The sequence below is a fragment of the Bos indicus x Bos taurus genome, chromosome 5 (assembly GCF_003369695.1).
Source record: "Bos indicus x Bos taurus breed Angus x Brahman F1 hybrid chromosome 5, Bos_hybrid_MaternalHap_v2.0, whole genome shotgun sequence".
Taxonomy (NCBI): Eukaryota; Metazoa; Chordata; class Mammalia; order Artiodactyla; family Bovidae; genus Bos; species Bos indicus x Bos taurus.
This window is the reverse complement of record NC_040080.1, coordinates 5,035,634-5,062,658: the sequence shown is the minus strand read 5'-3', so window position 1 is coordinate 5,062,658 and position 27,025 is coordinate 5,035,634. Positions and strand designations below refer to the sequence as shown.

Sequence of the window (27,025 nt, the reverse complement as noted above, 5' to 3'; positions counted from 1 at the left end):
TCCTAAGATTGATACGAATCTGTTGTGTGACTCAGCCGGAGAGAAGCTGAAACAAGAGGTTGCATTAATAGAGGTAGAGCATCCCCAAGGAGGGAGGTGATAGTTTTCCTCTGAGCCTAAGACGGGCCACACTCTGCATCAGTCCAGAAGAGAGGGAGCAGGGCAATGACTAGGAGGATGTGAGACTCAGCAAAGTGTCTGAAGAGCCACCAGGGTCACCATCGGGCACAGGCTGAACTCCGGCTGGTGGAGCGTAGTGGTTAGGGGCACGGGAGTAGCCGGGTTACTTTTAACCTCCCTGAGCCCGTTTTCTCAGCAGTGCAACTGCATCAACAGCGGCTTGACTCAGGGTTGGTGCACAGAATTAAATGGGCTCAGCGCCTGCCCAACACAGGACCTAGTGCACAGTGGGCCTCTGGGCTTTCATGGTCAAAGGCAATCCCATTGCTGTTCAGGCAAATCCTTATACTTGTGATAGTGAAGTCTGTCATAGACTCACTCAGGCAGTTGGAGCTGCCAGATCTGGTGGCCACTTGCTACCTTCCCCTCCCAGCAGCAGCCAAGGGCCAGGCCAGGAAGCGGTCCTCTCCCACCATGTGGCCGGGAAGCAGACCCCTCTTGTTCTTCCAAACCTCCCTCTGCCCACCCCAATCACAGGCTCCACCCACAGACCATGGACCAGTCCAAGGGCTGAACCTGACCATCCCTCCCTCCTCCCACTACCTAACCCACACCCAGAATGGGCGGCGGTGGCAGTGACCTGCCCTCCTGACCTAGCCCTGCTCCAACTGCACCATCTCCCCCTGCTCCCTAGTCCTGCAGCCCCCTCCCCGCGCCCCCACGCCCCACCTCTGAGCCCCGCCCACCTGTCCACAGGATGCCTCCCTCCCAGCTGTGTGTCCACATCTGTGCCCCTGGAGGGGCTCTGCCAGGAAAACACCACTGCTCCTCTCTTCTGGCTGATTCATGCCTGCCTGCCTTTCAGACCGGGTGCCCCTAGCCCTGAAGCCACTGCAGGGTCTCTGGGCAGATTCTCCCCACTTGCATCCCCCCTACTCAGCCTCCCCCGGCTCTGGGGAAGCCCGCCCTCCCTCCCCACTGGCTTCTCCGGGCGGGTTTCCCTTGGAGCCGCCAAGGGCAGAGCTGCTGCCCTCCAGCAGCAGACGTGGGGGCTCGCTGAGTTTGGCTGAAGAAGAGGAGTGAGGGGAGGAGGAATGATGCGTGGCATCCTCAGCTTCCTTGGGACCTTGCTCTCTCTCTCACTCACAAAGGTCTGAGCAGCGCTGGCCCTGCCCCCACTCAGCCTGTCCAGCCCAGCTGCCCCCGATAAGCTCCAGGCTGGTGGCCTGGGAGCGGCAGGGTGGGACACACACATGCACACACACACACACCCCCCACATGGCTCAGAGCCAATCTCCCCGCTCCCAGCTTCCCCTGCCAGTCCCATACCTCCCAGAGCCTGAGACTGAGCGGAGAATTCAGTGTGATGTGACAGCAGGGAAGCCCCTCCCTAGGGCTTTCAGCTTGAGCCTCGAGGGGTGGGGGCTGCCTGGCCGCAGTGAACTTTCCGGCCCACCTCCTGCCCCACACTCGGCCCCCGGCCTGGACAGGCACAGACCACAGCCTCTCTGGGGGAGGCGATTCGTGCTCAGGGACGTGTTCCGCCCTGAGCGGACACCGGTCTAGGGGGTGGTGGGGGATGGATCCCAATCCCGGGCAACACTGACCAGCATGGTTACGCTCCTGGCTGGCCCCAAGGACTAGGGCTGGATGGCCAGCTTCCCTGCCACCTTCAGCCCACCTGGCGGGTGAGGGAACAGGGGGTGAAGGAGGAGCTCCCTTTAGCCTGATCTGAAGGCAACTTACTGGCTCACCCGTATTTCCATAGCAGCCCAGAGTGAAATTCGTGGGATGCCAGTGACTAAAGACACGCTGGGGTCCAGGCCCTCATTCCACACTAAGAAATAGGCCCAGAGCAGGACAGGCACCTGCCCAGGGTCACACAGTCAGAACTCACAGGGCTTTCTCGGTGTGACCTCACAGCAACCTTCAGAGGTGGGCATGGTGCCCGTGCTACTTTACACGAAGGGGAAACAGGGGCTCAGAGGGGTCAAGCGCCTTGTTCAAGGTCACACAGCGGCGGGGAGAGAGGGGTGGAGGCCTCCGGCTGTGATTCCTGGGGAAAGGCACCTTTCCCTCTTCCCATCCCGGCCTGGGCTTGCCTGGGCAGGAGCAGCAGGCGCTAAGACAAGGGATCAGAGAGGTCAGGAGAGGCACAGTAGACACAAGGCACGCTGGCAGATTATATAAGTCGCCTTCCCAGCCCCACTGCCCCAGGGGTGCTGGCTGGGGAAGCCGCACAGGGCACCAGACCCGCGAGGTCGGGCCTGGCCCCCCAGCCAGCATCGGCTCTCTCTGAAGAGATGACAGTTGGAGGCGCCAGGACACACTGGCTTCTCTTCCTCCTTTCTGGTTTCCTCTGGCTGAGTAACAAATACTAACACTGATAATGATAATAATAATTAGAATAAATATAACCTGAAGACGCTCGGGGCCTCGTTGCCATGGCAACCGTTGGCGCTAAGGCGCTTCGGAGGCCGCCGCCAGGCCACCCGGCCCCCGGGCGCGGAATCAATATTGATTCGGCCCCAGGAGGCGGCGGCGGCTCCTCCACTGGGACCACGCGGCGGGTGCCGAGCGAGGGACACGCACTTGGAGAGGCCTTCGTGATTGCCCGCGCCGCCCAGCCGGGACCCTCGGAACCGGTCGGGTCCCCAGCCTGCCTCCGGAACCCTGCCCGGCGCGCACGGGGCTCCGGGTTCGCCCAGTTCCCGCACTGGTCCTCGGACGCCGGTCCCCGCCTCGGACGCGAATGCCGGTCCCGGCGGCCACGTCCCTGCACGGTGCGCCCTGGACTGCTCCTCGGACCCGGCCCAGGTCCTCTCCAAGGTTCAGCGACCCCGACCTTGGTGAGCCCTGGCGCGGACCCCAATGCCAAGGCGCCGGCTGTCCGACGCGTCTCCCACCCCCAGACTCTTCCCCGGGCGTCCCCGGCCCCCTTTCCACAGCACCCCGGATCCCTCGATGCTCCGAACTTGCCTCTCCCAGGGCGCCCACCTCTCCCCGCCCGCCTCGGGCGCCCGACCCCCTTCTCGGGGAGCCGGGGAGCCAGGGAGCCGAAGATCCGCGCCCACCCCCCGCACAACTCGCCGGGACCCTCCTCCTCCACAAGCTCCGCTCCGACCCCTCTCGGCAGCTGCGCTCGGACCCCCGGCCCAGCGCGCCCCTCCCCCGCGCGGCCCCAGCCCGGCCCGCCCCCGGGGCGCCGCTCACCTCCTGCCCGCCGCCCGCTCGCTCTTCGCTGCGCCGCGGGGAGTCGGCGCCCGCGGGGCTGAGCCGCCTGCCGGGGCGCCGGGCCGCCCACGCCCCCGCGGTGCCCCCGCCGCCGCCGCAACAGTTGTCCCGGCTCCGGGGGGCTCCGGGGCCAGCGCCGGGAAGGCGGCCGCTCTTAGGCGCGCGGGGCGCGGGCGCGGGCTCGGGCTGGGGCTCCGGCTCGCGGACCGGCCGCCGGCCGCATGCCCCGCCGCGCGCCCGCCCGCCGGCTACTGGGCGGCCCGAGCCGCCCGCCCGCCCGCCGGCCCGGAGCCCCGCGCCGCGCCCGCCGCAGCCGCCGCCGCCGCGCTCATGCTCGCCGGCCCTGCGCTCGCCGCCGCCGCCGCCGCTGTGCCCACTTCACTCTTTGCCGCTCGCCGCTCGCCCTCTGCTGCCCCCTCTCCCGGCTCGCGGCGCCCCGCGCTCCCGCCCAGCGCCCGCGGCTCCCTTCTCTCTCTCTCTCCCCCCGTTTTTCCTTTCGCAATCTCGCTTCCTCCCCGCGCTCGCCCTCGCCCCGGCCGTGTGTCTCTGCGTCTCTTCCCTTTCGCGACCTCCTCTTTCTTTTCTGCTCCCCCCTTTCTCACTGTTTGCTCCCCTCCTCCCCCCTTCCTGTCTGCTGTCCCCTTACCGCTCTCCTCCCGCTTTCTTTCCCTTCTGTTCCTTTCCTTTCTTCCTTCCTCCTCCGGCACCCCATCGCCGTCTCCCCAGCCCCGCCACACTCACCTGCCTCCTTCCTGGCCGCTCCCCAGCCCTCGGGCCGGCGCAGCTGTTGTAGAGGGGCGGGCGAGGGGCACGCCAGCCCCGCTCCGGCCACCTGGCTGCTGGCCGGGCGGCCCCTCCAGCTTCCCCTCCTCCGGCGGCCGGCCGCTGGAGGGCCCCACCTGCCGCGCGCCTCCCGCTGCGGGTGCTGAGCCAGACATCCCTTCCAGGCCGCCCCTCCTCCAGAGGTGGTCAGGGCCGGGGTCAGGCTGAGGTGGCCCCTGGCAGGGTCAGACTCGGGCCGGAGACTCCTTCGCAGCAGACCAGATCTGGCCAGTTTCCAATGAGGAAAACCCCGACTTCCTCGGGCCTCCGTGCGGCGTGGGCTCCCCGCCCCTGTTCCAAACCCCCCTTCTCTCCACTTCTCCTCCCCAGCAGCCACCCCCTCCCCCGTTTCACCCCTCACCTGCAGACCGGGGCCAGACTGAGCCAACCTCACTAAGCCCTAGTTTCCCCCCCCCTGGCCCTGGCCCAGTGACCTCTGAGGGGTAAAGCTGGTCGTGTAGGGGCCACTGCAGCCTCTTCCAGGGCCGGGCAGCGGGCTGGGAGTGAGGATGGCTCACTGACTGGTGGATCAGGGAGGGACAGTGGCTTTGAGTGCCCGGGGGGCAGGTGGACCTCACCCCTGCAAACCCCACGTCCGCCGTGTCCCTGGCTCTGGCTCCATTTTTACAGACACTGAGTGCACCTCTCCAAAAACCAGGCTGAGCCCGTCACTCACCTTGTTTGACTTATTCCTCACCACAGTGCTGGGTCTTGGCTTCCCCATTTTACAAGTGAGGCAGTTGAGGCTCAGAGAGGTTAGGGCAACTGCCCTGAGCCACACAGCTGTAAAAGGACAGGACCAGGGCTCCAGCCTAGATTCCCCACCACCACCACCCACCCCTGACTTCCAAGCCCAGATTCCACACCTTTGACAGCTTTCTTCTCTAAACAGGTCACAGCATCATCTCCTCGAAACATTTTAAAGATTAGATGAGGCAGGATATTTCACGCACTTTGCCCAGCTCCTGTAAACCCTCCCAAGGAGGAGGACCATGATTATCCCATGGGATGATGGAAACGAAGGAGCAAAGAGGTTACAAAACTGGCTGAGGGCCCGGTGCTGGACAGGTGGCAGGGGGACTCAGGTTGAGAGGTAGCTGTTCCCTGTGCTGGGCTGGGCTGCCTTCGGTGTGCATCCAGGGCCCTGCACCTTCCTTTCCCTACAGGTCAGGCTCCCTAACAAAGCCACTTCACCTCCCTGAGCCTCAGTTTCCTCACCTACAAAATGGAAATCATTCTACCCCTGCAAAGAGTCATCATGGGATTAAATGAGAGGCTGCATCAATAGTCCCGTTGATTATCCCAAACAAGTGAGTGCCGTCATCTATATCAGCAGCCCTTCTGACCTTCCAGAAAATGGCAGAGTGGCCAGAAAGATGTGTGGGTTTTGGAACCGGTCAGACTTGGAGTTGACTCTCAGCTTCACCACTTACCAACTGTGTGCCCACAGGCAAGGTCACTTCTCCCCAGTCCTGGGCACTGATTTCCCGAGGCTGTGATAACTAACATCCATGAACCTGGTGGCTTAAAACAGCGTATCTTTATATTCTCACAGTTCTGGAGGCCGGAAATCTCCAAATCAGTGTCACTGGCTGAAAGTGTGGGCTGTCCCCTGGGAGGTTCCCCGGAGCGCTCTTCCACTCCCTAGTGGCTGCAGGCACCCTTGGCTCGTGGCCCCGTCAAGCCAAGCATCTTCCCACCTGGCTGCCCCGTCTCCATGTGGCTGCTCCTCTGTGTGTGTCTGAGCCCCCCACCCCTGCTCCTCTGTGATTGCATTTAGGGCCCACAGATAATCCAGGATAAACTCCCATCTCAAGATCCTGACCTTAATCGCATCTCTGAAGCCCCTTTCTTCCTGTCCTATCTACAGTAAGGTCCTCAGGTTCTGGGGATTCTTCAAAGGCTGTCTTTGGGGGCAGGGGCAGCATTTTCACCCTCTCACACGCTGTGCATAGAAGCAGGACAGAGCAGACTCTTGGGACCTCTGGGGGGATCAGGTGAGACCCATAAGAATACTGGCCTATGTGGACCCATTCAACAATTATTTTTGTATTTCTACTCTGGGCGGGGCTGGGGGAGAAATGAAGGGGGCTGGGCTTTGCCGGCAATGACCCCAACCCCGCTACCCACATTTCTGAGCACCTACTGTGAGTCGAGTTGGGCGGGTGCTCCACTCCTCGCCTTGCCTTTAATCCCGGCCCTATTTACTATTTCTCTGTCTTCGGGAGGCCTGCTCCCCCGCAAACGCTGCTCACCCAGGCGGGCGGCCTGGCGGATGACTCACGCGCTCCTCGCTCTCCACCGAGAGAGCAGCCTTTTCAAAGGGCTGGCTGGGGAGGGAGCTAAATTTAAAGCCAGGCTTCCCGAGAAGATCACCTGCCACGTCAAAATTGCTGCTGTTTAATTAGAAGTGGGGCGTCGTGGGGGGGGGCGCGGCCGAGGTCCGGCCCGGTGAGCCCCTCTGGGAAGGGGGGAGGGAGGCGCGCGGAGGCTGAGCCCCTGGGGTGGGTGGGGGGAGGAGCCGCGATCAGCCGGCATGCTGGCTCTGCCGTCATCCCACACCTCCCTAGGAAGCAGCCCCGGGCTGGTCCAAGGACCCTAGAGTCCTTCCGCCTCCCTTCTCCTCAGGCTCTGATTCAAGATCTTAGGCTTCTAAGCCCCCACTTCCTAAATTCCAGATGTAAGGAACTGGGGCTCTCCCTGACCAAGTCATCCGGCCAAGCTGGGGTCCGAACTGCAGGCCTGGCTTGGGGGCCACTTGGTCCCTCCAGGAAGTGGGTGGAGGTGGTGGGCAAGGTGTTCAACTCTTTGAGCCTGTTTCCTTCTCAATCCAAGGAGGCTGAAGCCCCCAGGCCGGGGCCTGCCTACCACGGGAAGGCACTAACTACAACCCGTTTCCCTGGGAGGAGATGAGGCCCCCGGAGGAGCCTGCCCTCGAGCACTCTCCTGCCGCCTGGTCCTGCCCCTTGGAGGCACCAGGGCTGTGTCCCTGCCATCTTTATGCCCTTGCTGCTCCCACTCTCCCAGCTGGCTCTGGGAGTCACGGGTGGTGGCAAAGTCCCAGGCTCCTTGTGGCTGCAGGGCGGGGTCACGGGGACAACTGGGCATCCCAGTGATGAGGAACACCAGGTCTGGAGCCGGGTGCTGAGCTGGGAGCCCCCGAGGGCCTGGGTCATGCTCACAGCATCAGTTTGCTCTTCTGTAAGATGTTGTGAGTTTTGATTTTTCCAGGCCAGGCACATAGTAGGTGCTCGGTGTGTGGAAGCCACTGCCGTTGTTCAGTCGCTAAGTCGTGTCTGACTCCTTGTGACCCCGTGGACTGCAGCACGTCGGGCTTCCCTGTCCTTCACCATCTCCAAGAGCTTGCTCAAACTCATATCCATGGAGCTGGGGATGCCGTCCAACCATCTCATCCTCTGTCGCCCAGTTCTCCTCCGGCCCTCAATCCTTCCCAGCATCAGGGTCTTTTCCAAGACCCCACCATAACTGCCACGGCTGAGTGTTCCTCTCGAGACTTGTGAGAACAGTCAGTCATCTGGTTCAGAGGCCTTCCTAAGGCCAGACATGCTGTAATGATGCCAAGTTGTGCCAGGCGAGGGGGTATAAACTCGCCGGGGCCTCCCCGCTGCCTCCCTCCTAGGCCACAGGGTGTGACACAGCTTCTCCCCTGGCGCTGGCAGGAGGGCTGGCAGAACCGTTCACTGCCCTCCCAGCCAAGAGGAAACCGGGCTTCTGTTTTCTTTGAAAAAGCACTTGGCAGACCCAGTTTCAAGAGGGCCTCATCGCCTTCCCCCGGGTGTTACTCCGATATGGCCAAAGGGGATTTGCAGATATAATTAATGTTATTAATCGGCTGATTAAGAAGATCAGGAGATAAGGAGATTGTCTGGTGTGCCTAAGCCAGTCACAGGAGCTCTTTAAAAGTAGAACTCTTAAAGAGTGAGTTTTCTCTGCTGTCAGCAGAAGAGGATGTAAAAAAGGGGGAGACTGACATGCTGAGATGGAGCGGTCTCGGCAGGGAGGTGAGAGCAGCCCCCAGCCAACACCCAGGATGAAACGGGGGCCTCAGTCCTGCAGTTGCCAGGAGCTGCACTCTGCCAGCACCATGAAGGAGCCTGGAATCTCCCCAGACTCTCCCCGAAGAGCCCAGCTCCTGAGACCCTAAGCAGAGAACTCCCTGAGTCCGCCCTGACTCTACCCCCATGGAACTGTGAGATAACACAGGGGCGCAGTTTTAAGCTGCTAATTTTTTTTTACACAACCACAGAGAAGCCAACTGACCCAGCAGCCACTTGTATCAAAATTCTTTAATTTCTAGGGGATAAAGATCTTTACCTTCTTGATTACCAGGTAAAGAGGTAAAGACTCCCACCCAAACCCTCGGGGCCCTCACCCCCACCCCACCCGTACTCTTGGAGGCATTAGCTTGTGTGAACGAGACAGAATCCATCCGTGCATCTGTCCTGGGTTCAGTTCTGCTGCAGCTGGTGGCTCCCGTGGCCTCACTGTGTCTCACCAGCCTCTCAGACCCGGTGTGCAAATGATGAGAATTAATGTGATGCAAATCGGTAGGTTGAGCCAAGCACCGAACTGGAGGCCCAATTTCCACACAGCCCAGCCCTCCCCATGGGCAGCCCCTGAAGAATAATAACAACAACAATGATAATCAAGATAACTGGCGTATGCAGAGTCTCCCAGTCCCGTTTCCTCCACACTCACTTATACCTCAAAAAACCGCAGGAGTGGGACAGGGAGCACCCTCATCTTGGAGAGGTAGGGAGGGGGCCCAGGTAGGTCGTGTAATAGACCTGAGGTCACACAGCTTGTGAGAGGCCATCCTGGGACAGAAATCTGAGGTCTCCAGCTCTTTCTACTGCCCTGGCAGCCCCTTCTCAGGAGCCTCTGTCTAGGGGGTGGGGTGGGGGCTTTGTTCTAAAGATTCACTTCAGTTCAGTTCAGTTGCTCAGTCGTGTCCGAGTCTTTGCAACCCCATGGACTGCAGCACGCCAGGCCTCCCTGTCCATCACCAACTCCCAGAGTTTACTCTAACTCACATCCATTGAGTTGGTGATGCCATCCAACCATTTCATCCTCTGTTGTCCCCTTCTCCTCCTGCCTTGAATCTTTCCCAGCATCAGGGTCTTTTCAAATGAGTCAGTTCTTTGCATCAGGTGGCCAAAGTATTGGAGTTTCAGCTTCAGCATCAGTCCTTCCAATGAATATTCAGGACGGATCTCCTTTAAGATGGACTGGTTGGATCTCCTTGCAGTCCAAGGGACTCTCAAGAGTCTTCTCCAACACCACAGTTCAAAAGCATCAATTCTTCGGCGCTCAGCTTTCTTTATAGTCCAACTCTCACATCCATACATGACTACTGGAAAAACCATAGCTTTGACTAGACAGACCTTTGTTGGCAAAGCAATGTCTCTGCTTTTTAATAGGCTGTCTAGGTTGGTCATAGCTTTCCTTCCAAGGAGCAAAGATTAGTCATTTTAAATCCCGCAGGGCGGGACAAGGCAGCTTAGACCATGATAGATTTTGTAGCAGTAAAGCCGTGGGCGAGTCACCTAACCTCTCTGGAACGAGGATCTACCTTTTCTTCCACTTTCTGGGTGCTCTGTGGCCCCCGCTGTCACTTGGGTGGTCTCCTTGAACCCTCATGACCACCCCAGGACTTGCTTCTAGTCATCCCTTTTGACAGATAGGCCCAGGGAGATTAAGAGGGTCACACAACTAGGAAACGGCATAGCTGGGATTTGAGCCTGGGTCTTTCCCTGCCCTGTCCCTGCCATGACCTCGATGCAAGGAGGAGTGGAGTAGAGGGCCCTGGACTGGGAGCACGTCCTGGCTCTGCTTCCCAGGCCTCAGTTTCCCCACCTGCTCTGTTCTTGATGCCGGCCAGGCCTCTCGGGCTCAGGGAGGGTGAGGCCCTGGCTGGTCAGCCCAGGGCTGGCTTCTTGTACTTGAGCCCAGCTGTTGGGAGGCAGGTTGTCCGGGGTTTGACAGCTCAGGCCCGGCAGCCAGGCTCGGAATTTCAAACTTCTTTGATTCTTCTGAGCGGCCTCTCCCAATGTTATAAATGATCTGGCCCCACCTCACAGAGGGACCTTTGTTATTGCAAAATCTCATGTTTCCACAGAGCCCAGGGAAAAAAAGGAGCCTTTGGTGGTGGGTTCCAGCATCTGTCTGCACTCTGTTCTGGTGAGGATCCCGGCCGTGGGGATGCTGGCCCCAGCTTGGCCGCAGAGCAGACCCCATGGCCCTGGCCGGGGCCTGTCTGGCCACCTGCCAGCCATGGCCTGTTCACCAGTCAACATCTGTGATGAATCAGAACCTCTGAACAGCTACTCAGGGGCTTGGTGGGGAGTATGAAGGTTGGGGGGCGGTGCCTTCAGCCACAGACTAGGGCAGCCCACAGCCCCTGTCTAAGGGCTCCCCTGGCTGACCCTGGCTCTATTGGAAGAGGGGAAAGGACAGGAGACTCCAGCTTTCAGAGTCTGGATTCATGCACCGTATGCTAGGCCTGGGGCTTTGCAAACATTTTCTCTTGCATCGCACCAGCACCCCCCCAAAGCAAGGCACTATTATTTTTGCCTCATTTCAACTGAGGGTAGGGAGGATTAGAGAGGTTAAGTACCTTGCCCAGGGTCACACAGCAGGTGAGTGGCAGCTGCTGCCTGCCCTGTGTTAGATTACCAAGTTCAGAATGCTTTATACTATTTGCATCACTTTCTTGAGCAGAGAAAATGTGGCCCCGTTTTGGTGTCCAGGAGATAGATGCCTTTGTCTCAGTCCTCCTAGATCCAGAGCACGTGAGGGGCCAGGCCCTCTGCAGTCAGCCTTGCTCACATATTGCTCTAAGACCTTCTCAGAGCACCATGCCTGGTGTTGGAGCCCAGCCAAAGAGGATATGGGCTGCTTTCCACCCCCAGAGCATCATGGGAATATCCTGGGGTGCTGCCTGCAGAGATGGAACCTCAGAACAATGGCTTGCTGGAGCAAGCTTCCAAGGTCAGCAGCATGAGCCCAAATTGCAGATGAGGAAACTGAGACCCAGAAAGACCCAGTGACTTGCCCAAGGTCCCTTAGCATATGAAGCCTTCTTGCTGCCTTAGCATCCTATCTTAATGTGTGAAAATTACAAAATAAGCCCCCAGCTTTGGAGTCAGACTCTTGGGTCTGCCTTGCATCAGAAGAAGTCACCTTCCCTCTCTGAGCCTCAGTATCCTCATCTTTGAAATGGGGACAACAATTCCTGCCTTCTTTCAGGGACTCTAATAAATGGTGTCTGGCACACAGCAGGGCCTCTACTTGGCTCTCCTCACCTCTACCCCACTAGTAGCTAATACCTGTAGGCTGGTATTTACTGATTATTACAATAGACACGAGGCTTTAAGCACCTGGCGTGTGTTACTCATGACACTGGGGGCTCTGGGTCTTCAGCTGTAAAAATAAGCACAACCAGCGGCTTCGAGCCTCGTGCTGGTCATGTTCTGTGCATCTGACGAGCCTCATGTGGCCTAATGTGATGCAGACTAAAATCATGCCCATCTCACAGACCCATAAACTGAAGTCGGAAATAACTTACCCAAGACTCCTGAAACCCAGGTCTGCCTGATCCCAGAGCCCAGCTCTCAAACCCAGGCCAGAATCTCTGGTCAGAGAAGCTGAGGTCACCTCCTCCACCCATAAAGGATGAGGGGATCCCTGAGCAGGCTAGGGGAGGAAAGAGGACTTGGGGTCCTCATCAGATGCAGCAGGGAGCGGGGCTGGATGTGGGTGGACAACAGCTGCAGCTTGCAGCCTCCTGATACCTCCTCAGAGGTGGAGTCCACAGGGCTGATGCTCCACACACACACTTGGCCAAGGCCCCACCCTGAGACCCGGAACCTGGCAGTCAGAGCAGGATGCGGTCAGTGCCGTGGACACAGGGACCCATCTGTGTGGGCACTCTGCCCTTGACCACGCCTTTGCCAGTCACCAGGCATTTTGGCTTCATCGGGCAGGGCCCCAAGAACCCTCCGCTTCCAGCCCCTGAGGCGGTCCTGCTGGTATTCACCGGCGCTGCCAGCCCCAGCCTCTCTGTCTCCTGCCTGGACAGTACTGCAGTGGCCAGCAGTTGCCCTGACTCAGTTCCCCCACCTAGTGGACCACTCTCCAGTGGGAGCCAAAGAGATCCACGCGGAACTCAGGCCCGACAGCAGCACCCTCCTGCTTAACGCCCTTTGCTGGCTCCCCCTTCCTTCCGGATGAAGTCTGCCTTCCACTGGCCAGCGAGCTCCATCTCCTGCCTCAAGGCCACCCTAGGCTTGCTTGGCCCTCCTCTTTTCCTGAATCGATGGTGCTCTCAGGCCTCCAGATCCCAGCTCTCTCTGTTTCCTCTTCCTGGCCTGTCCCTCTTGGCTTCTTTTTATCTTGAAGACCCAGGTCATCTGTCTCCTCTTCCCGGAAGCCTCCTCTGAGCCAGGTGGATCCCTCCGTCCGTCACAGCTCTGGTCACGCTGAGCTTCTGTCTGTGCTCCTGTCACCGCCGGGAGCTCCCCGAGGGCTGGCCTGGGTCTGACTTGCTCCAGGACGCCCACACTGCCCACCACCGGGCCCGGCCTGGAGCAGGCCTCGGTATGAGAACTTGCATAAGCGGTTCTCATAGGCCCAGCCCAGGAGCCGGGAGCGGTTGACGCCCCTCCCAGCGCCCGCCGGGACACCCGGTGCTCAAGCTGGCCTCGTCGGCAACTTGGCACCGATATTTTATTAATAAGCACATTTGGCACTTGCCTTGCACCTTTCATCCTCAGCTCTCCGAGCGCCTCCCCAACTTTAATTAATTCTCCCCACACCCCAAATAAGCTGCTCTTCCCACGGCAGATAATGATGTGTGAAGCTCCTTTCTGTAAAGGTGCCGTGAGTCATTCCAGGGTGTAATTAGAACCCTCTCTTCCCTGTCTCCTGGGCGCTTCCCAGTTCTGCTCCTTCCTCCCTGGGGCTGGCAGGTGGACTCAAAACCTTCAGGATGGAATGCTTATTTATTACTGTTATGATAAAGCCATGCAAGAGCTTGCTGTCTCAACAGCTTAGATGTGTCATAAGAAAAAAATGACAAGATAATTTTTGCAGAGGTGAGAGGCAACCAGAGGGGCGGTGGGTGGAGTGGAGCACATTGGAGCCTGATTTGTGCAAGCTGGCTGGTGAGCTGGTATTGGGGAGGGCCCTGAGAAATCAGTTCTAGGCAACTCTCCTTCCTCCAGGAAGACTCCCCTGATAAGTCCACACAGATTGGCCTTTTCTGCGTCACTATGGCCTTTAGAGCAAAGACTCATGTTTTGGTAGGTGATTGCTCTGTGTGGGCTTGCCCTTCCCAATGACACTGAGAGTCCTTGTGGAGGATTCATGGTTCCATGTCTTCGCCTCCTGAGAAATGAACAGAGGACTGGGCATTCAGTGACGAGTACCTGTGACTGTGTAGGGGAATGTGGGAATGGGGCAAAAGCTGGATGGATGAATGGAGAGATCAATAGATGGGTATCTAACGGGTAGGTGGGTGGATGGGTGGAGGGATGATTGATGGATAGATGAGTGGGTAGGTGGGTGGATGGACAGATAGATGATGGATGGATGGATGGGTGGGAGGTGGGTGGATAGATGGATGATGGATGGATGGGTGGGTAGGTGGGTGGATGACGGGTGAACAGGCCCATGGAAAGATGAATATGCAGGAAGATGTTTGGCTAGATGGAGAGCTTCATGGAGAAATGAATGAAGGGGGGGTTGATGGATAGATGGATGAGAGAATGATGGATGGATGAGGGATAGATGTATGGCTAGATGGGTTAACAGGTGATGATGGCTGGGCATGTCTTTGGATGGACAATAACAACAGTAATAATATTCTACCCAGAGCTAATTTTTGTTGGGGGTCCAGGCACTCTTCCAAGCATCTGTTCCAAGTATATTCATTAAGTAATTTAATGTTGGTAACCATCATTAGAGGAGACTGCATGCTGGATTGGGAGATGATGGATGCCTGGGTGTGTGTTTTGGTGGGCACACAGATGGGCAGGTGCCTGGCTGGTGTGTGTTTGTGATGGAGAGCTGGACAGGTGCTTGGTCAAGTGGATGGGGTGCTGGCTGGGCAGGAAGATGAGGCAGAGGGAGTAATGGACGAGAGATCAAGGTTAAAGGGAAGAGCTTGGATACTTCATCTGTTTCCACCCCATTCCCTCCATACCCGCCTCCGGAACCTGGCATCATCCTTGGCCGCCGTCTCACCCCTCACCCCACCAACTCTCGGAGCTCCAGCTGTTTACACTCCTGACAGCCCTGGCTGGATTTGGTCCTGAGTCCCCTTAGCTGTCCTGGGCCCTCCTGTGTCCCCTCCACGTGGCAGCCAAGAGGATCTCACCAAAACACAGCCCCAAGTCCTCCTCTGGCCCCCAGTGCCCGTGGACACCCAGCCTTTCACTGTCAGCACCTGCAGACTCACTAAAGGGCCCGGTTTCCTCCCACAGGTGCCTTCAGGCTCCTGGGCCCATTGCTCACGCGATGCCCCTTCTGGAAGGCCAGACCCCACTGTCCACCTCGGGGCCCAGGGAAATCTCTTTTCTCCAGGGTCTCCCATCTCTGCCCGCCCCTCTTCAAGTCAGCACAGAGGTCCCTGTGGGAGGTGACCCCCAGCTTCACCAGGGCTGGCCTCCTCGTGCGTAAGACCAGGATTCTCGCCAGTGGGGTTGTCACCAGGATTGATGAGATGTGGCCGTGCTCATTATGCCAAGCTGACCGCGCTGTGCTCACAAACAATCAGCTACAGTTATTATTAATAACGTGTCTGCCTTCCCCCACCAGACAGTACATATTTCTCAAAAATAAGATTGGGGCTGGTGCACGGACTAGTCAGCTCATGCAACAAATATTGCTGGAGCTTCTCCCGTGTGCCAGGCACTGTCTGGGTGCTGAGATGATACCACCGTAGTCGGTGGCTACGGGCATCCCAGGCCTTGGGGCCTTGGCACCTTCTGGGGAGTGATGACCAGTGACAGAATCGTGTGCCCACTAAACGAGACAGAACCTGGGTTCCCACCTAGCCGCTCACCCTGGCCTGTTTTCGGGACCAGAAGTGGCCCTCGCCTTCCAGAGCAGGGCAGGCCCTCTGTCTGTGTGTCTGAATCTGAGTCACTTCTCTCTCGGGGACAACGGGGTGACCTTGCTTGTGGGCACCGAGCAGCTAAGAATAGCCTGGAAATCCGAGCAGCCTGCTGCCCTCCCACTCCGTGTGTGTGCGGTGTGGGGGGGCGCGGGCACGTCCTGTCTCCCCCCATGGTGAAGCCAGCTGCCGCTGGCATCCTTGGGGCACAGCTGAGCCCGGCCAGCTGTTTGGGAGGAGAGGAACGAGAGGGAGGGGACAGTTTCCATCTTCGAAAGTGCCAAGCCAGCACACGGCTACAGTCCCGGGGGTCCACCTGGAGCCTGGGAAGGTGTTTGAATCCTGGCTTGGCCACTTACTCATGGGTGACCTTCAGCACCTGTCCTCTGGTCTCTGTTTCCAAGGTGAGGATACTGTCGTGCCTCGCTTTAGGGTGTGGAGCTGCCTCGAGTCCCCACCCCGATCCTACACCTGTGGGTGGACTTGGAGGCCCTTGTCCCAGGCCCCACCTCCACCGTCCAGCTTTGCTGAGAGCACACTCCTGCCTTGGCTTCCCCTGAGTCCATGTGAATAGTCAGGAGCTTCCGCAGCTCAGAGCCTTACTCTGGAGCCCAATAGCCTGCGGCAAACCCCAGCCACTCACAGGCTGTGTGACCTCAGACCGCTCACCTGACCTCTCCCAGCCCATTTTCCCCACCATGAGATGGAGGTAATGGGCCATCTCACCTGCCCATCTGTCTACCCACCAGAACACACATTCAGACATCCCTCATCTCCCAATCCAGCTTGCAATCTCCTTTAATGATACAAGCATTAAGTTGGTGCGTGCATGTGTGTGTGTGTGCTAAGTCATTTCAGTCGTGTCCGACTCTTTGTGATCCTATGGACTGTAGCCTGCCAGACTCCTCTGTCCATGGGACTCTCCAGGCAAGAGTACTGGAGTGTGTGCCATGCCTCTACATTAGTTAACAAATATACTTGGAATGAATGCTTGGAAGAATGCCTGGAACCTCAATAAAAATTAACTCTGGGTAGAATATTATGACTCTTGCTATTGTCCAGCCGAAGACCCACCCACCCATCATCACATGCCACAGCGCTGTGGAGGGAGATATGCATGCAAAATGACACATAGTAGGTACTTCTGGAGCACATAGTAGGTGCCGGTGCTGGTGTCGTGCTTCTTTGTGGGCAGAGCTGGGCATGGTGACTGGCACAGGAAGTGACCTCTGGAGACCAAGCTGGGAAGGAGACGAAATGGACGCACTGTGTGTGTTTCTGGCAGTGAGGGCAGGGGAGGGGGTGGTGCCTGGGACTGGCAGGGAGACCATTTGAGCAGGTTTGGATAGAGGAACAGCCTCAACTCTCAGAGATGAAAGAGAGAATAGGCTGTCCCCTCAAGAAGAGAGTTCCCCATTCTGAGAGGCAGTCAAGTATAGTCTGGTTCCCAGAGATGTTGCAACAGCAACTCACACGTACATGGACAGTATCTACGCTGGGGTTCCCTGACACGGGGATGTATCTGGATCTGGGGCGGGTAGAGACAGACTGTGTAGCCTGGGAGGGAAGGTGGTGCTGTCCCACAGCTTCCAGTGGTAGCTCTCCGGGCTTCCCACCTCCCAACCCTGGTGCTGCACCGTCCCAAGCAGCCGCAGAAGAGCAGACGGCTTCCTCCTCCCGTGGACGTGCTGGAGGTGAGGGCACAGGTGTCTTCCCGCCCCCACCGTGTCCTTGCCCTGCAGCTCAGGGCGTCTTCCCAAAGCCTCTGACCTGTGTGCTCCTCGGCGTCCTCCAGACGGTATCAACGCCCAGCGGCCTCGGGTATTTTACACAATCAGTATAATGAGAGCCAGTTTCTGCATTAGGGTCTCAGCTTAAAACCCTCCCACCATTCATTCATTCCACAAGGCTACTGTGCTGACTGCTGCAAAGCAGGGACTGCTCCACCTGGAGAGAAGATGTCAGGGAGGGGGCGATCCTTGGTTATATTCATAACCGGGCCACTTCCTCCCTCTCTCGTCCCTCTGTGGGCCGTCAAGTCCCAGGTCTGGGCCTAAATCTCTCCTGAACCCCAAACCCTCATCAGCAGGTGCTCAGGCCCCGGGTCTGCAGGCAGGCCCAAGGAGGGACTCTGTCCCGCTGCCCCAAACCCACCCGCTTCTGTGGCCCTGGGCTCCCTCCTGCCCTCCAGTCGGATGCTCCTCCCAGGCTCTGTGGATCCCACCTCCGAACCATTGGCGGAGTCTGTCCACTTCTGGCCACAACAACCCCACTAAAACTCCACTGTCCCTCTCGCCTAGACAATTGACAAGTGCAGCAGCGGCCTGGGGTCGGCCTCTCCCATCACCCCTCCATCAGCTAGTGTCACAGACCGGTGTCCATCCGGCACTTGCGATGGACAAGTAAAGCTGAAGTTCTCAGCAGCGTGTCAACGGGGTTATCAGTGAGGTGGTTCCCCAGGCATAGAAAATGAGCAGGGACCCTTCTCGGGCGCCCCAGTCAGACCAGAGCAGAGGGAGACTGGAAGGACAAGTAGCTCCTGTCCTACTTCAAGTCCCCAAGGGGGAGGGGCTGCTGCCCCCACCTCCAGCCTGGGGGACCAGTTGGAGGGTCTGTCCTGTGCTATTGGAGCCTCGGTGCCCGGGGGGTTCCCTCCAGGAGAGACCAGGAGAGAGGGTGGGTCTGGACATGGTGGTGCCCCCATGGCTGTCCTGGCGAAGGTGCCTGTCTTGAGTCCCGTGGACCAGGCCCGGGGCCCAGAGCCTGCCTAGGAGAACAAGGGACCCCAGAGGAGAGGCTTCTAGGCGTGGACAATCAGAGAAGCAGGAGCTGGCGTGGGGAGCAGCTGCAGCCCAGAGCCGGCGATTGCATTTGGGAAGCCTCCGTGGCGGAGGTGCCTTGCTGGTGTGCAGAGGACCAGAGAGGGGAGACAGGTGGCAGCTGGGGTGGCGTTGCGTTAGGGTCCCAAAGAGCCAGCGGTTCAGCTGACTCGCTTCCTCGCTCCAGGAAAAATACCCAGAGCTCTGAGTGTCTGGGGTTCCCCTCCCCTCTCATCCACAGATGGAGCAACCCTGGTTTCTGGCCCAGACCGTGAAGCCATGTAGCCAGGCTGGTGGGGCTCGCTGCCCTGCCCATCGAGGTGGGATGTGTGGAGCCCTGGACTTTCTCCTGCCTGGGCCTGAGTCTCAGAGGACCCGGAGGTGCCTGTGTTGACCTGCAGACATGTGAACTGACTGTGGAGGTTTCTAGATGGTGGGCTGGGCTGGGGCAGCATCCCTTTCCAGCCCGGAGTCTGGCCTCCGGTGTCTCAGGCACGGGCTTGAATGAGGCAGAGCGGAAGGAGGATTTGAGCCTCTGAAATCATCCCTTGCTTATAGCGAAATCCCTGTTCGTGGCGACCAGGTGGTCCCCCACCCCTACGCCCTCTGCCTCCCAACAGGTGTGCAGCAGGTACGTACGTGTCCACCTGTCCCTTTGAGAACTCAGCAGAGCCAATCAGCAATAACCACAATTAGACGCACACCCTCCACAGCCCCATGGCGCCCAGAGCAAAGCTGGCTCACAGAAACTTCCCCGCTGGGCACTGGTCCTGGGACCACACAGCAACGCTGCTCACCTCCTTCAAATCCTTCCTGAAACATCAGCTCTCCAGTGAGCCCTCAGGGGTCTCACTACCTGTTCCCCTCTGAAGATTCCCTTTCTCGGTCTGGTTTCTGTTTTCTCTGCCCCCTACCATGGCCGAAGCGCCTCCTGACTGTGTGTGTGCTGTGTCCCTTTGCTCTGTCGTTACACATGCCCCTTTGATCCAGCGGTTCCACCACCCGGGAGCCGGGCTCACTATCTGCTCGCCTTCCACTACTCCCCCCAGGGCCCAGCACACAGTAGGCCCTCAGCAAAAATCTGCCGAACGAATGAACCAACCAGGATTCTGTGGAGACATGCAGCAGAACACGGGTGGGTATCTGGGCCGGCTGCTCTCCACCACGCAAGTGTTTTTAAAATATTTTTGTTTCATTTATCAGAAAATCAAGGCGGTGTCAAGCACGGTAATACATCTAAATTGGTTGATTAAAGCGCAAGGAAGAAAATGGTATTTTGTGGCAATTAAACAGAAGCCACGGGAAGATTTAGAAATATTGTGATCCCTGGTGAGGTTTTTGCAAATGGGGTTTCTATTCATAGCGAGGCCGTCATCATCTTATTTCATTATTTCTGGGGGCTTTCTTCACTGCTCTTCCCCTGGGTCTCTTGATATTGTTATATAAAGTGATTTCAATCATGGAAATCACACACTGTTTGTTCTTGCCGGCTTGGGAGCCAGGCCTGTTGCACAGACAGAGGTGGCCTGGGGGTCTTGATGAGGATGTTGCAGCTCCCCTTGCAACAGGTGGAGGTCAGAGGCCGAGTCCCGGGCCAGGGGCACACAAGGTAACCAACTCGCCTCTGAGGCTCCCGTCCCCGACCCTTCCCCGACTCCAGCAAGCGCACTCCTTCCTCAGGGCCTTTGCACTGGCCTGTCCTGCTTCCTGGACATTTCTGCTGTCCCCAGGTATCCCTGAGGCTGGCTTCCTCCTTCCTGCCTGCCTTGGTGGAAATGTCAGTTTTGAGAGGAGGCCTCTCTAGAGCACCCCTCACCTCCTGAAGCTTCCACTTGCCTTCTCAGCTTCTTTTTCCCTGGGACATTTATTGCCATCTACTATATGATACATGCACTCGCTGAGCTGTAAGCAGTAAACAGACTCAAGTGTTCTTTAGGTGGGTGGGGGCTCCGATCTGGGGGCTGAGGGAGAGGGACGGGCAGAGACCGACCCAGGTTTCTGGGCTGAGGAGCGTGATGGGGGATGGATGGGGAACCAGGGCCACACTTCCCTGAGCAGCGGCTGGTGTCCCGGGCACACTGGTGCCTGCAGAGCCCCCATGTGGCCCCGCCTCTGGCTGGCCTGTCCCCAGGGCCTACCTGGCACTCAGCCTGGCCTCCCTAACCCTGTGACTGGCCCCCTGATTACCTGTAGCAACCTCTAGCTACCCTTGGATTGCTGTTAACACACTGAACTGTTGTTGATAGTTTCCAGTCGCTAAGTTGTGTCTGACTCTGCGATCCCGTGAACTGCAGCACGCCAAGCTTCCCTGTCCTTCACCATCTCCCCGAGTTTGCTCAGACTCATGCCTACTGAGTCAATGATGCCATCCAACCATCTCATCCTCTGTCGCCCCTTTCTCCTCCTGCCCTCAGTCTCTCCCAGCACCAGGGTCTTTCCAGTACATTGAACTGAAATGAAAGTGAAAGTCACTCAGGCGTGTCTGACTCTTTGAGACCCTACGGACTATACAGTCCATAGAATTTTCCAGGCCAGAACACAGGAGTGGATAGCCTTTCCCTTCTCCAGGGGATCTTCCCAACCCATGGATCGAACCCAGGTCTCCCGCACTGCAGGCAGATTCTTTCCCAGCTGAGCCACCAGGGAAGCCCACCGTGACCCAGGTCTCCCGCACTGCAGGCGGATTCTTTCCCAGCTGAGCCACCAGGGAAGCCCACCGTGAACTGTGTCCCTCCGGGATTTACGTGTTGACATCCCCACCCTCGGTGCCTAGACTGAGGCACTTTTTTTTGGAAATAGGATTGTTGCAGATATGGGTAAGTTCAGATGAGGTCACAGTGGAGCCAGGTGAGCCCTGGTCCAGCCTGATCAATGCCGTTATAGAAAGGGGACATTTGGAGACAGACACACGGGGCGAAGGCCACGTGAAGATGGAGGCAGACATGGAGGCAGCGGCTCCAAGCCAGCGAACACCAAAGACAGCCAGGAACCCACAGAAGCTGGGAGAGGGGCTCAGGACAGATCTCTCCTCAGAGCCTCGGAGGCAACCGGCCCTGCCCACACCTCGAGCTCCGATTCTGGCCTCCGGACTGTGAGCGCACGAATGTCCACTGCTTTGAGTTCCCAATTGGTGGTGCTTCACTACAGCTGCCCCAGAACGCCGGTGGCACTGCAAGCTCGAACTGCCCAGCCCCCGACCCTCACTCGGCACCCTTGCAGCCCCACCCCGTCTGGAACTGTCTGTCTGGGAGCGACACCCTCGCTCATCAAGCAAAGAGGCAGCTGTCCGGCCCTCGTTCTGCCTTTAAAAATTAGGATAATAATACCCACCTCCCACGGCTGTCACGAGCCTTCAGGAAAACGCAGCGGCAACGCACCTGGTTCGTAGTAAGGTTCAGTCCTTGGTGGCAGCCGTGCTGCGGTTATTTTATTATTGTTGTTATTAATAGTATGATTGTCATTGTCTGCCAGCTGCAGGATCTGAGCTAGTGTGAGGGGGGATCAGAGAGCTGGGCAGTCCTGGGCTGTCCGCCTGCAGGACACGGCCAATGTGCGTTCACACATTCAGCCGTTGTTGCAAGCTCTGTGTCCAGACACGTCTACACCCCCCAGGAGGGAGGTGCATCAGTGTTGGGTGAAATGCAGCAGGGCCTGGGCTCTGATGATAGCATCCAGATGGGCTGCGGGGACCCAGGGGGCACCTGATCCAGCCTGGACAGGGTGGTAGATGCAGGGAAGGCTTCACAGTGTAAGTGACTTTGAAAAGGGCATCAGAGGAAGGGAATCTGCGTATCCAGGCTCCCAGCTCCCACACCCGTGTGCTGTGTGGCCTTGGGCTGGCCCCTCACCTTCTCTGGGCTTCCATCTCTCTGCATGAAAAGAAAGCACCCATCCCCTAGAAGAGCTTGGAGTGGTCACGTCTGCCGAGTCTCATGGCTGTTGGTGGTGTTTAGTTGCTCAGTCATGCCCAACTCTTTTTTGATCCCATGGACTGTAGCCCACCCGGCTCCTGTGTCCATGGGATTCTCCAGGCAAGAACACTGGAGTGGGTTCCATTTCCTTCTCCAAGGGATCTTCCCAACCCAGGGATCGAACCCACGTCTCCTGCTTGGCAGGAGGCTTCTTTACCACTGAGCCAGTTAGGGAAGCCCTGAGTCTCATGGAACCCAGCCCCTGTTCTCCAAAGCCAACCCAGCTAAGGACCCATACATATCTCCCTGGAGGCGCTTGAGCCCAGCAGGCTCAAGGCTGACATTTTGGCCAGTTCTGAGAGCCGCGTGCCTGCGGATAAGAAAAGAAACCTCTGGACAAACATCTAAAGCCTTTGGCGACCCCCTGCCCCGCTGTTCCAGTTGAGGAGAAAACAAATAGCCGAATCTATCCTGCTGAAGACCCACACCCCGCCGGGCTGAGCCTGAACCATCCAATAAGTTCCCGGTTCCTTTATTCAATTTCAGCTCTGCAGCTGGCCACCTGCCTGTCCTTTTGAGTACTGAAATAGAGCGATAAATGGGAACGCCGGAGCTGGGCAGATGTCACTGTTTCTGAGAGTCGCCCCTCGCCTGCCACCTGGGATTTTGTTTTCCCTGTTGGAAGACGGTACCCTTAGTGACACGGACTCTTTCTCTGCAGGCAGATTTAAGGCACCTTGTAAACGGGAGCCAGACATGGAAAAGGGAACTCCAGTTTGCTGAGCACCTGTTCCACTCAGAGAGCTGCCTTCTGCCCTCTGCATGTGGTTTCTCTTCTCCCCATCCCTATTTTACAGATGTGAACTTCGGGGCTGGGTGCTGGGAGATGAGAGAGCCTGCCTGCGAGGGGAGCCAGTAGGGAAAGTCAGGGGCTCTAACTGTCAAGCTTGCTGGGGAACAAGACCCAGAGTAAGATTTTGAGGCTGAGCAACTTCAGGAGGACGGCCAGGCTGGGGGTGAGGGTGGAGGTGGCGGGGAGGAGGGGTCTCGGGGCGTGTGATCAAGAGAAAAATTGCACTGGGCGCTGGCTAAAAATGGCAAGGAAGCCTTTATCCAAGGTTGCTGGGATAGGAGAGTGAGAGTGAGCTCAATTTGTGGATCCAGCAAGGATCCACATAGCTGGGGAGGATTTAGAGCCAAGGAGCGAAGTGAGGGGGTCAGCGGTCGGAAAATTACCAAGAGGAACTTATTAGATCTCAAGGGTAGGGGAATTCTTGCTAAATTGTTCCAAAAGGGTGGTGCCTAAAGGTTAAGGACTCAGATACCAAGGGGCGGAGAACAAGGCTGTGAGGGGTGAGTATCCTTCCTGAAGTGGCTTAGCAGGCTTCTCAGCCAAAACTGGGCTTGGCAGCTCAAGGTCAAGGAGAAGAGGGCTCAGGAAGCCTGACGGAAGTTTGGTTCAGGAAGGAGTCTGCCATGTGGAAGTGGGGAGACCCTTAGGAGAAGGAGGTTGAGTGTGACTGTCCAGGCCTCCCTGGGGACTTGGCAGGGCTTGGAGACGCCCCAGGATGCGGTGAAGGGATGGCCAATGTCCGGGGCCAGGAGGAAGGCGGCTGGGGCTGTGCTTTGACCCTCTGACTCAGTCCTCCGTCTACCAGGTGGGGCTCCAGGTGTGTCCTGAGAACACCCAGGGGCAGCAGCTGCACGTGAAAGGGGCCTGACAACCGTGAACTCGCCTCTGGATCCGGCGCCCCAGAGCCTGGGGTTTGCACCCTGAGTTGCCACCCAGAGGCCCAATGCCTCCAGTGCGATTTGGGGCGAAGATTCCAACTGGGACAAAGACACATGTTCTTTGCTACTGCAGCTCCTGGGTCCGTGGGGCCGCCTTGTTGGGCTGTTTACAGCTGGCTGCTGGCTGGGACCATAAGCGGTGAGGAATTCGGGGCTGGGGCCAGCGGGGCTTGTCATTCTGCAAGGATGTGCGCTCTCTGGGTATTTCTGGGGGCTGCAGTGACGGGCTAAGCTCCTGGCACCGATGGGGGCGCAGGCGAAAGCACGTGGGGGCCAGATCACCCCCGAGGAGCCCTGCCAACCGCCCTCGTGACTCAGCTCCGGGACAGCTGATGGCTTCGGGATTAACTTGAGCTCTGCCAGCAGACGCACTGAGGTCAGCTTCATAGCTCGGAGTGATAGTGGGCCCCAAACGGGAGGGGAGATGCAGCCGGCTCTTGGCTGCGTGTCCCCACGTGTGGCGACGTGTGCTGGCTCGCTGCCCGCTCCCAGAGAGAATGCGTTCCTCCCGGGCAGTGACCACGCCTGAGTCACCCTCGGATCGGTCTGACAACCCCTGAGCAGCTGCGGAGCCAGGCAGGGGTGGGGCACCGCCGTGCCAAGATAAATAGGTCCCGAGTTCTGTGTCCTCGAGCTCCTTCCAGGAGTGGGCCCCTGGCTGGCACGGGCGACCTGATATAAAGCAGTTGGCCATGTCACCGTCCCTGAAGGCAGCTTGTGGAGAGTCCAGAACCTTCCCTGACCATTTTAAAGGCTGTTGTAGCACATGGAAAGCTGATGGGCTCTGGAGGGAGCCAGGCCCGAACCCACGTCCTGCTCAGCCTCCGGCTGGCTGTGTGACCATGGTCAAGTCACAGTCTCTCCCGCCTCGGCCTCCCCATTGGAGGCAGAAGTCTTGTTGTTGCTGAGGGGTAGGCGTTGCTGTTTTTACAGGAGTCACTGGGGTCATGGTCCATAAATTCTAGAATGATGATGAATCACCCATGCTATGGACTGAATGGTGTCCCCTCCCAAATGCGTGTGTTTAAGTCCTAACCCCCAGTACTTCAGGGAGTGACTGTATTTGGAGTCAGGGCATTTGAAGAGGGGATTAAGCTAACACGAGGTCATTAGGGTGGCCCTCTTCCCACAGGACTGGGGTCCTTATAAAGAGATGAGTAGACGCATGCAGAGCAACGACCATGTGAAGACACGGGGAGAGAGAGAAGGTCGAAAGGAACCTACTCTGAAACCTCGAACTTCAGGCCTCCAGGACTGAGGGGAAATAAAAGTCTGTTGCTTAGGCCAGCAGGCCTGTGGTGGCCTCAGCAAATGACTACAGCCAGCACTGATGTCAGAGGAGTGAAATGAAGATCAGAGCCTCTCGGGCTTGAATCCACCCGCGTCCTGCTGCTACCTGTGTGGGACGTCGGTGGAGCCCCGGGTCTCTCAGGGCTGACCTGAGCTGGTCCTTACAGCTCGCACTCAGAGCGCCCCAGATGCTTTTCTCAAAGGCAATGCCTTCCATCGTTCCCGATGGGGGCAAAGCCAGGGCCTGGTCACAACCAGGCCCCGGCTTCCGCCTCCGGGGACCATCCGTGGGGAAGCCCTGGGTACAGAGAGGCTCGCTGGGGTTATCACCGTGGCAGATCGCTCAGAGAAGCAAAGTGAGCCATGCAGATCTGCTCAGTAGAGTCTAAAATCACTTGAACTCAGCCTATCTGAAAATTACAGAGGGAAACGAGGGGAGGGAGCTGATGGATTTCGAATGGCTGTCTGATTATCTACTTTATTTTTCTTATCATCCTAAGTAAGATAGATGGTTTTTAATCCCATTTTGTGAGGCTAGAAAGCATGCCCGGGGCCACATGGCCACCGGGAGTGGAGGGCGGGTTTTAAAAGGAGCAGAGGAAGTGGGGCCAGCCCGCGATGGTGGCGAGAGGGGGCGCACCCTGGGGGCGCAGGGCTGGGGACAGGGGTCAGAGAGGAGGCCTTCTCTCCCACACTCGACTTCTCACGCCTGTTCTATTCGCCACAGAAAGGAAGCAAAAGTCTGATCGTCGGGTCCTGGCCCACAGCCCCTCCCGGGGGAGGTCCCCCCAGCCCCTGGCACCTGCTGGTGTCTGGCAGGCAGGCACTGTGCCTCTCTGTCCCTCCCGGTATCTGGCACAGGCTCTGCCTGGCAGGTGACCGTGACAGCAGATGCGCTCTGTGCCCCCACCTCATGTCCAGTACCTGCGGCAGTGCTGTGATCCAGCCCGTTTCACAGATGGAGAGACTGAGGCCCAGGGAAGCTGAGTGACTTGCCTGAGATTAAACACCTGGAGGTGGACACCAGGACTCACCCGCGGCACTTTGGCCCCCGTGGTAGGGTGTGTGATCGCTGGGCCACCTTGCCCCTCAGCACACGTGTTGAGTGACCCAGTAGAAGAGGGGCCCAGGGGTCTGGGGCCCATCCCTTTGCCTGGCCCGGCTCCCTTCCTCGGTTGTGAAACAGGCCCGCTCCCCACCATGAGGCTCCTGGCCGGCTGCAGGAGAGGCAGGGGAGGGCCAGCCTGAACTGGTCAGTCCTGGGCCCTGTTTCTAGGTGTGTGGACCTCTGGGAGCTCAGGGAGGGCTCCACCCTGAAGCCTGGCTCAGAGCGGACATCCCGATCCCAGATCGGCCTCTCTCCCTGGGCCTCCTTGCCCTCCTTGGCCCTGGGCAGTTGCCTTGAGGAGCCTCCAGTCCACATGTTAGCAAGCCCAGGGCTCAGAGAAGGAGCGGGCACAGGCCGGCATCCAGGATCTGAGACCCCTCTGCCCAGCACAGCCCTCTGGAAGGGCCGGCCCGCAGGATCGGGATGCAGCCCAGCAGTACCGAGGGCTCCCTGCACAGCGGGTTGGCAGCGGCGTCTGGATGCCACCTAGCATCCTCCCAGAGGGTCCTGGAATCCCGCTCGGCTCTGCATCTGACTCTGGTTGAGTCAGTGCTCATGCCCGCCGCCAGCTCTGGGCCGGCCCATAGATAGAGGATCAGAGAAGAAACGGTGGAGTGTGTTGGGGGTACCTGGCCCAGAACCCTCCTTGGTTAGAGGGGCCTGATTCACTGCTCCCTTTCACAGATGTGAAGACTGAGGCCCGGAGAAGGATGGCTGTGCTCCTGCAGGCCCTGCCCCCACCCTGGCCGCCCCTCCAGCAGCTGCTCCCCTTGCTCGAGATCACAGAGGTGGG

The 27,025-nt window shown here is 58.3% G+C and overlaps 1 protein-coding gene across 3 annotated transcripts in view; it reads right to left on the bottom strand.

The window, feature by feature from the left end:
* The window catches only part of SHISAL1 (shisa like 1), a 142,595-nt gene that overhangs the window by 76,785 nt on the left and 38,785 nt on the right, over nt 1-27,025 (bottom strand). The window contains exon 1 of one of the 3 annotated variants that reach the window (XM_027540551.1): nt 4,096-4,450. The exons of 1 other annotated variant lie outside the window; for it this stretch is intronic. The gene's annotated coding sequence lies outside the window, so the exon portion shown is untranslated. Of the gene's footprint in view, nt 1-3,333; nt 3,435-4,095; nt 4,451-27,025 lie in introns of those variants that run through there. One more of the 3 variants, XM_027540550.1, reaches the window with a different exon arrangement.